This window comes from Perca flavescens, chromosome 22 (assembly GCF_004354835.1).
Source record: "Perca flavescens isolate YP-PL-M2 chromosome 22, PFLA_1.0, whole genome shotgun sequence".
NCBI classification, from domain to species: domain Eukaryota; kingdom Metazoa; phylum Chordata; class Actinopteri; order Perciformes; family Percidae; genus Perca; species Perca flavescens.
Window position 1 is genome coordinate 6,065,393 of NC_041352.1, and position 9,865 is coordinate 6,075,257.

General features: G+C 40.9%; 1 protein-coding gene across 3 annotated transcripts in view; it reads right to left on the reverse strand.

The window, feature by feature from the left end:
- Window positions 1–9,565, reverse strand: part of itgb1a (integrin, beta 1a) — a 37,704-nt gene extending 28,139 nt beyond the window's left edge. For 2 of the 3 annotated variants that reach the window (XM_028569020.1, XM_028569018.1), the window contains exon 1: window positions 9,213–9,565. The gene's annotated coding sequence lies outside the window, so the exon portion shown is untranslated. Of the gene's footprint in view, window positions 1–4,559; window positions 4,579–9,212 lie in introns of those variants that run through there. The other variant, XM_028569019.1, reaches the window with a different exon arrangement.
- Between the last annotated feature and the right edge of the window lie 300 nt (window positions 9,566–9,865).

Genomic DNA, 9,865 nt, shown 5'->3' on the forward strand with positions numbered 1-9,865 from the left:
ACTGGCTAGTAGTCCTTACCTAGCTACTGTCAGGGCACGCCCTCATACTCTGCTTCTGACTGGCTAGTAGTCCTTACCTAGGTTGTGTCAGGACACGCCCTCATACTCTGCTTCTGACTGGCTAGTAGTCCTTACCTAGCTACTGTGCATGTGCGACTCCCAACAAAGATGGAACAGAAGTGAGATGTCTCACTCTGTAGCTAAAACAGAGAGCTCAACACAAAAGAAAAGAGAAAAGAGGAGCTGCAGCAACGTGCAGTACAACAACATTATGGAAACCTATTCTGGTACAACCTCTAAAGACCTGAAAATGAGCATAATATGAGCACTCTAAACATATTTTACAAAATTTCTAACACAGGTAAGACATGCAAAATAACATTCTGAGTGTGATGAGGCATTGCATTTAGCAATATTTAACATTTGCTGAACAGCAGCCAATAAGTTCAGAAGTAACAATCATTCATTCATTAAATGTTTATCGGTGACCTGTTTAAAAAACATATATTTTTACGGAAGCACCAGTAGAGGCAGGGCTCAACAGTAGCGGCTGCCTGGTCACCAGATTGAGTCAATTGGCAACTATTTTGTGGCCTCTGGTTGCCCCCGTTTTTTTTTTTTTAATATAAAAACAAATCAAAAAACTTACAAAAGTCAAAAATCTTATTTCAAAAGAAGTCAATATTTTATTTGGTTGTCTCCGTAAAGTTTAAACACTACGCTTGTGCGCAACACAACACTTCAGTTTTGCCGTGAAAACAGTGAAAGAAGTAATTATTGTTTAATTTTTAATAATCATTTAAATTCCCCCTTTTTTTGTGCTGATCCAAAAATGTATCCGATCCGTAACTCAAAACCGTGATGCGAACCGTGAGTTTTGTGATCCGTTGCACCCCTATTTGAGAGGGATGGGAAAATATATGTATCTTATAATATAAGCTACTATCTCATTGTTTCATTATTAAACTGTGTGGTATAGTTACATAAGAAATGAATTGCTCCAAATATAGGCAGTTTAAAACATGGCAACTGTGTTGCCAATTTCGGCAACGAAAAGCCGATGCCTGGTTGCCAAGCCGGCAACCACTTTAAAAAGTTAGCGTTGAGCCCTGCAGGGGGATAATTAAGGCAGCAAACTGTAATGAGGAAATATCTATTTAAAGTTTGCCAACATTAGCCACCAGATATAAGTTGTTTTGCGTGAGTCCTTGTTACCCAGAATCTCTACAACAGAAGTTGCAAGCCACATTAAATTACGGGAATATGCCAAAAAAACGGAATTTCCCTTTAAGGCTGCAGCGGCAGGTCCCCCCGCGTGTACTGAACTCAGCAAGAGTGTGTTTTATTGCTTATGTAATCTCCTTTTAAAAGTTACATTGTCTTGCTTCAATGCTTAAAATTGTGAAAGTCATTGTGTTAAAAAGGTTTAGATGAAATTAAATGTTGGTATAAGTGGTCTAAATGTTTTTTTTTATTCAGGACATACAGTATGAAAAGTGTTATGTTAAATGGTTCAGCTAGGGACCCATAATCATCCACTCTGTAATAGTTTAACAGAATAATGGGGGCAGTAGCTATGGCCTAAATGCCAGCTTTATGAGTAGCTTAACAGACAGCTTGTTGCTGATCTTGAAGATTCTGCTCTACTTTCCACACAAAATACACATATATTGGCTTGAAGCCTGCAAACATTCCCCTTGTATGAAGGAGGCTAAAGATACACCTCTGGGGGGGATGGGGGAGGGGGGCTTTCTAACTTTTCCAGTCAGAAAATCAATAACATTTAAGCAGTTCTGGTTTCTTCACAATACATTCCAATTGAATAGGGTTCACATGTCCTCCCACAGCAGTTCAGTAGAAATATTTGAGACAAAAACCACAACCTTTGGAGGAGGGTCAAGTCCACATCACTATTCGGGGCTCCATCTCTGTGTTGAAAATAGCTGTGCAGTGCTGACGAGTTATTTCTGACTCATCTTCCCCACCCGGCCTCTGCAATCACTCCAAAAAGGTGGACTAAATCACAGGAGACACAAAAACAAATCTGCCTCAACGCCATAGAGACATGGAAAACCTGCAACTAACCTTGTGGTAATATAAATGGCAACATTTCAGGGTCTCATTCTTGTAAATGTTTCACACAATTTAATCGCTCCAATACTGTTCTACTGTTGCAGTTTAGAAGTAAACCTGACAGTAGACCAGCTTTGCACAGGCATCTGTAAAAGCTGACATTTTTGGGGAGCCATCTGTTTGACCGTTTATGGTGACCCTCTGAAAGCAGACCTAGAGATGGACAGAGAACATTGCATTTTTACCAGCTGTACTGTACTTTAACCAGGCTAATATGTAGGCTTTTTTTGTTGGTTTTCGGGGATCTTGCGGGGTTGCCTGGCTGTGACACTGTGAGCCGAGGGCTCCGTCTGTGGAGCTGGGATCTGCTGTACAGTAAGCCTCCCCAAACTCCTTGTCTTTGCTGAGTTGGCACTTCCTTTGCTGAAACACAGGAAGCTCAACTGGATCACACAGGAAGCCTGTATCGTGGCCTGGAAACCAGCCAATTCTTTCTTTTGAAGCCATAAAGATAACATGGTTGGCATTCGCTTGAGAAAGGAAAAGAACGACACAAAGGGTGAGAGAGAGGGCCAGGCTGCCTCGTTACAGAGAGTCAAAAACGCTGTGAGCTGCCAAAACAGCAGCATATTGTCTCCTTGAATCAGGCGTGTCCGATTCCTAAACCTAAACCAGTCGGGCCATCACTGTAATCTAAGCTCTGGGAAAAGTCAAACAAGCCTGAAAACCGCTTAACATAATGCTAGTAGCACAGCCAAACAACCTCCCTGTATATCAATAAACAGCTGTTGTCACAGATGTTCATTCTCTGGGACGATCTACAAAAATCAGCGCAGCACCTGCAGCGCTGAGACAGTGAAAGGAATAATTTAGATACATGACAGCAGTGTGCAGTCTAAGGCAAATATTTACAGCAGTTAGGTGATTATTCAACAGTCTGTGGGGACGGAGACAGGGAGAAAGACCAGAGCTAATGGGCCCGAGAGCCTGTATCTGCTAAAGAGAAATTACCAGACGTCTGAACAGTTAGTACAGGCTGTTTGAGGGTGAATAAAAACAAACAGTCCAGAAAATTCCCTTAGCTTTCTGTCTGAACACACCTTGACAGTCTGCAGAGCATGTCATGTATATATATAGATATATACTGACATATATACTGACAGTATATATATATATAAAATCAGCCAAAGTCCGCATTTTTTCAAATACGCCGCACTTTCGCCGCATAAATTGCCGATTTCCGCGCATAATATGCGGGGCTTGCATGATTTCATAATCCCCGCATTTTCGTTACAAAAAAAAGTCACATATATCTTAACAGAAAGTTGAAAAATGTTGCGTTTACTTCACACAAGAGCAGCCATTTTCCCCTGTTGCCATGGGAACGTTATGAAGTGAGGTAATTACGCGACGTGAACATCATCGAAAAGCAGGGTGTCGGGGGAAATCACTTTTTTTTCTCTTTTTCATCAAACCGCAGTTTTTGCAAGTTCCCGCAATTTCATCGCATAAAATTGCATTAATATCCTGCATATTCAATCGCATTTTTTAAGAAAACGTGCCGCATAATCAAGGATTTTTCCCCGCAACAATCACAAAAATGTTTGCATTTTTCCGAAAGGACTGGCATGCAAGCAGCTCTATATGGTGATTTGAGCTAAATGCTAGAGGTGGGGGGAAAAATCAATACAGCATAGTATCGTGATATTTTCCATGGCAATACCTCATCGATACACAGAGGCCAAGTATCAATATGTGTTGGTCAGTTTGTCTGCTTGACAATATTATTAGGCAGAAATTAAATTTAAGTGAGATCAACAAACAGAGACATTTATCTTTTTAGATAAAACAGATGTTGACGAAAACTTTTGTGAGAACAGCAGCACAAATGGCAAACTACAGAGTATACCAGCTGTCCAACAGAAGCTAACAGGTCACAGAGACTATGTGGAAACGGCTGCATTAAGTCCTAGGCTGTTCTGTTTTTCGCTACACAGACAGATATGTCAAAGTTTGGTCTTAATTGGATTTTAACCCAGCAGTAGGCCAGCTGTGGACACCTTTGCCGTCTTTCTGCGGAGGCCCTAATGCTCGAAAACTGGCACATTAATGAAACTCGGATGTCTTTCATTAGCCCTCAGACTTAACACTTGAACTAGAGGGCCTCCATTTCCGCTACCATGGGAGAGTGAAAACTGCAGAGCTTAAACAGTAAGCACTCCACAGTTGCTATTATTTCCTCTTGGGAACAGTAGAGGAATATCGGTCATGTTTAATTCTCAAGGCCTTCTTAGAGGCCACTGACTGAACATCATGTTCTTAAAACTGTGTTTGACCTCTGCTGTATCACTTAATCAGACCAATACAGTGGACTCTAATCTTTAATGTATGTTTTTTTTGTTAAATGTGGACCCTTGGAAGACTAGCTGTGCTTAAGGGCACAGCTAATGGGGAGCCTATAATAAAGACAACTAAAATAGACTTACTTTAGTGAATGTTCCCTCCTATGCAACTGTCAATCTTGATGTCTCTGACCTGTACAGCTGGTGTTGAATAGAAATGAGTGAGTTAGATATCACGTTGTTCCTACATTTTGTTTTAAATGTGGTATTGAGTTCGTGACATGCTGCTTGTGATCTGCCGCATCAGTCTGCCTCACTTCAAGATACTTAGGTTTGTTTCTGTGGATTCCTCTCCAATTCACTTAGATTTTAAAGCAGCTTAGTATTAGATTGTAAAGCAGCAGGTGATGTAAAGTCATTAAGGGTAAGAATTAACTTAAACTACTTCCCTTGCATCGGTCAGGGGTCGTGTTTTGTAACTTTGGGAACAGGGATAGACCAATTATACGTCCTGGCCGATTATCGGGCCGTTTTTTGGCAGTTTGCAGATTATCTGTATCAGTGTTTTATTTGCCCGATAACCAATAAAGTTCATTAATTAAAAAGTGGTCTACTTTGGCTCGGCTACAGCTCTGTGTCTGTCCCTCTGCTTCGGTTTCACTCACCACTGAGTGTGTCCTAATGTCCCCCCCCCCCACACAACACTATCTGACTATCTGTTACTGGCTATTATGTTGGAAGTTTCTCATTTATTAAATAATAAATAGAATAAATAATATAATAAACAAATAATAGAATAAATAATTGCTTAAAGCATTTAAACAATGTTTTGTGTTGGATTTTGTAACATTCCACAATCTTGACTTTGACTTAAAGATTTTCATTTTCACTGTAAATGCATATCAGTTCAAAATATCGGTTTCATTAACTACTAATAATTGGTATCGGCCTTGAAAAACCAGTTATCGGTCGATCCCTACTTGGGAAGAGTTGGGAACAGTTAGTTTCTTTTAAGTATTATATATTATATATACTAAAAAGATGTTTGTATTTCGGTTTATCTACGAGTGTCTAGTCAAACTTACTGTATCATGCTCAACAGTTAGTGGTGGGAATGATGTCACCTCAATTTAATTAAATAATGGGCTGGTTCTGTCCCAACAATCAACTCATTATCAAGCTGCATCCCATATAAATAGAGGAATTTCCAAGTGCAATGAGTAGCTTTAAAGAAGCCCATCTATGAAGCCACAGTACTACAATGGGTTTCTGTCTCTGGACTCACTTAACACCCCTGAGACGCCAGTGGATAACAGACCAAGTTCACACAGACAGAGAACAGTGTTGGCATTGTATTGGTTCTAGTGTTCATGCATATAGGGCACTGATCATATGCTCAGTAAATAAAAAGATATATAAAGACAAATTGTGATGTCAAAATATTAAAACAAGAACATTTTCAAGATAAGGCTTAGATACTGTAATAGATGTGATATAGTACAATTTGTATACTATAATACTACTTAAAAATTAGCTAAATAAACTGACTAATAATGCTTTCAATGATGTCCTTCACATTTCAGGTTTATGTTGACATGACATATACTTATCAAAAACTAAAACTAGGGTTGGGTAATGTTTCTTTTTTTTTTTTTTTTTTTCAATACTACTACTACTGTTACGGTACTTGAGTTTCAACAGTCCACACCCTCCTACAACCGAGATGGCTGCACGTGATTGGACGAACGCTACACGTGGGGCTCCCAGATTTCAAAACAGACCGTTATGGCGGCTCGGTTTAAAAGTTTTTCCTAAGTTTTTGAGAGGCTGAACTTGTGCGTGATCTTGACGACTGTAAGCGGTAATCGGTCTGGAGTAGGCCTGCACAATATATCGTTATAAAATCGCGTTATATAAATAGAGTCTGTATCAGGGCCATATTTAGTTCAGTGTGTTATGTGTCACTATTTTTTGGTAGCCTACTGTACTTAAATGGCCAGTACTTTATTTTCTTTATCCATTGAAGCTTCTGTGTTTACAGGCTTGTGGTGATGCGCAATGTGTAGTGTACTACTAATCTTGTAGTGTTGCCACTCTTCCGTCCAAGACACAGCAAGAATTTATGGCACTATGTCCGTCTAGTGTGACATAGTGACTGTCGTGAAAGACAAAAAAAAATTGTGTAGTCTAATCCTGGCTTGAATCCAGCTGGGGACTTTTGCTGTATGTTGTCCCATATTCCTCATTTACTGTCAGCTCTCTACTATCTCCTTTCTAATAATGGCAGAAATGTCCATAAATGCATTAAAAAAAACTGCATTCCATACTGTGAATACTGTGTCTAATTTGTACCAACAAAGTATTAAAGTTTGATACCCAGTCCCAATTTTCTATTGGATTACACTGACCATATATTTGATTACAGCTATGTTAATGGAAGTGTTGGCGTAAGTCAGACAAGCCTGCGTTCATGTTAGTGAATGAAGCCACATTTCTAAACAAACTCTTTATATCCTTGAAGTTGTTTTGTGAATGAAAGGCACGTAAAAAGTTTCTTTTCAGACGGTTAGGCCCTCACATTTACACCTTCACACTGTCACAATAATGAACACAGTATGAGAGAACTTGCCTGCTACTATTTACTACCAACATAACATGTTTAGCCTCGTTTTCTCAGCAGACCTTGGCAGGCAGAGGTCAGCTGTAACCACGCCACTCCTCGCGGGCTGTTTTTAGACGCAAGAGGCCGCCCACAAAAGGCCCAGAAGTGTATTCGAGCCCAATGTGGAGAGACAGAGTGGATAGAGAAGAGCAAAGGCAAAAGTGTTGGCTAAAAGCAGCTCTAGAGGTCACAAACCAAAACCAAGAGTAAGGCCCAACCCGCAATCTAGCTGCAAAAATAGACACATTTTCCTTATAACAGAACAACAGCAGCAAAGGAAATGATTGTGTGGCACAGAAAATAGTTACCGTAATTAGTTTTAATCTATTACAGAAATGGGCTGATCATATCTTAACGGTTTGGTACTGTAACCATGGTAATTATGGTTAGGACCTTATTTAGGAAAAAATATCAAATTGGAAAAAGAAAAAAAAAAAATCCTATTTTAGACTCTTCCTTTCTTAACTTAAGACTTAAGATAGGCATTTCTGTAATACAGCCCCTGGATTTAAAATGACCGTATGGTTTAAGAAAGCTGGGAAAGACTGCAGAGCTTTGTGCTGTGGGTCAGGCATGCGGTTCAGAGCCTAACAAATCACAGATAACTGCTCTTCAGGGATCATCAGTTGTAGACCTACTTTCAAACTTGCAGGGTTAAGTGTGTGCGCATGTGTGTTCATGTGATGGAGGTAAATGGCTGTAACAGGCGATTATCTGTACCACCTTACGCCTCGGATCCTCGGAGCCTCGGAGCCTGAGATCTCCCCCTCCGGCACAAAGCATGTGGCAGGGAAGGGAATCATACACATTCATCACTTCTGTCCCAGTAGGAACACACACACACACACACACACACACACACACAATCACAAAGTGCATATTCATCACTTACGACTGGAGGGGACAAGTTTGCACATAAGGTGCACGTCACTCGCCGACAAAAAACAACAACAACAGACACATGTGAAATGTCACATGTCTGGGAGAAAGGCCTGGGTGTGGTTCTCTGGGTGCACTAAGTGACCTCGTAAATCAGGTGGGGGGGCAGCAGCAGCTGTTCCCCGGGGGCCTGAGGTCACATCCATTCAGCTACTGGCTCCGCTACCGTCGTCCAACTCCCCCACTGTCCTACAGTTACCCTCCTCCTCAATTAGCCCCCCCTCACCCCTCCCTCCCTCCCTCCTTACTGTTCTTCCTCCACCCTCTTTGCCTTCCATATCTCCTTCGGACATCCTCTCTTTCTGTCAGCCCCTCCCTCCCTTCCTGCCTGCCTCCATTTCCCTGATTAAACTGATGCCTAGGCTCTCCAGCTACTGTAGCGTCAGCACGGTCATATTTATGAGGCCCTCATCCTCCTGCTCTCCTTCAGATGAAATGAGGGGGGGGTCTCTGCTTGATCCAATCAATGGATGCTGTTTAGCCCACCAATCACACACTGCATCGACAATAACAAGCATCAAGGTTTTTTATGGTCTATCAGAAAGCTGATTTCTTTGTCCCACTAAACACATTCATACCTCTGCTTCCGGTTTTCCACAGAAGGTTTTAGGATTTACTCCATCCCTGATCCTCTCTCTCCATCTGGGCTGTCAGTAGTCTGTATTTCACGTCAAGTGACCCTTGCCTAATTCAAATGGATCATGTGAGATCACTTGTTGAAGCCCTTTCATCTCACCATCCACATTAAATGTGCAAGCCTGTTGCATCTGATCCCGAAAAAAAATGAATGGGTGTAGCCTATAGTTCACACAATATCCAAAGCAGATGAGTTTATTAATTCCACTAAAAACCACACACACACACACACACACACACACACACACACACACACACACACACACACACACACACACACAATCATTACCCTAACTTTTAATGGTGATAGGCTACCTAACATAACCCATAAACTCAAGCCATTTTTGAGTGACATATATATTATGCAACTATCAACATTAAAAATGTTACTTCAAGTGATAGAAAATGCCCCAAAGTAGGCCTACCATTGAGCCCTACAACATAATACAAACCCCTACAAAAATATGATGGGCTATATAAAGTGCTATTTTTTATTTTTTTTTTAATTTAGGCTGAAATAAAAACAATACAATATGAGTACATTTACGAAACCTCTTTACCTTGGCGCTGTGGTGAATTTCCGCGACAACATACAGAAGAAGTGAGCTAGCTTATCTTCCCCAGCAGCCAGTGATGGTGATCCGCTAGACACACAGCGGCAGCAACTATCTGCCCTGTTGGCACCGGGGGCCACTTTCTCCGAAAAAGTCACGGTAGATTTCCCCTGCTACTCATTCCATCCCCAACTTCCCTCTACAGAGAAAATGTATACACAGTTTATATTAAAACCAAATGCGGGGGACAGTTTTGGTAGCTGGAGAATGAAAGAAAATCCCAGCAGCGTCTGAGTGGACCTCTCTTCCTCAGTCTAATCGGGGGAAAGCGGACAGGCAGACCCGCAGGGCTCCGCTCCTCTTGGCCAAACCATGGATGTATAAAAATAACGGCCAAACTTCACAGAGTAACAGAGACCTCTTCCGGTTATAACCTTCAAAATAAAACAGAGAATTCGATGTCAATTGTACGTTGTCTTTGAAAGCCTACCGTACATTTTTAAACATCTGACTAGAATCCATTTTATTCCAGAATTCACACAACATAAATGCATTGTGTTTTTTTTAATCATAAATATGTGAGGTTTATACGTGCCCTAACTTATAAGCCTTACTGCTACTGTGCTAGCTACATAGCAAACACCTTAAATATGTTCCAA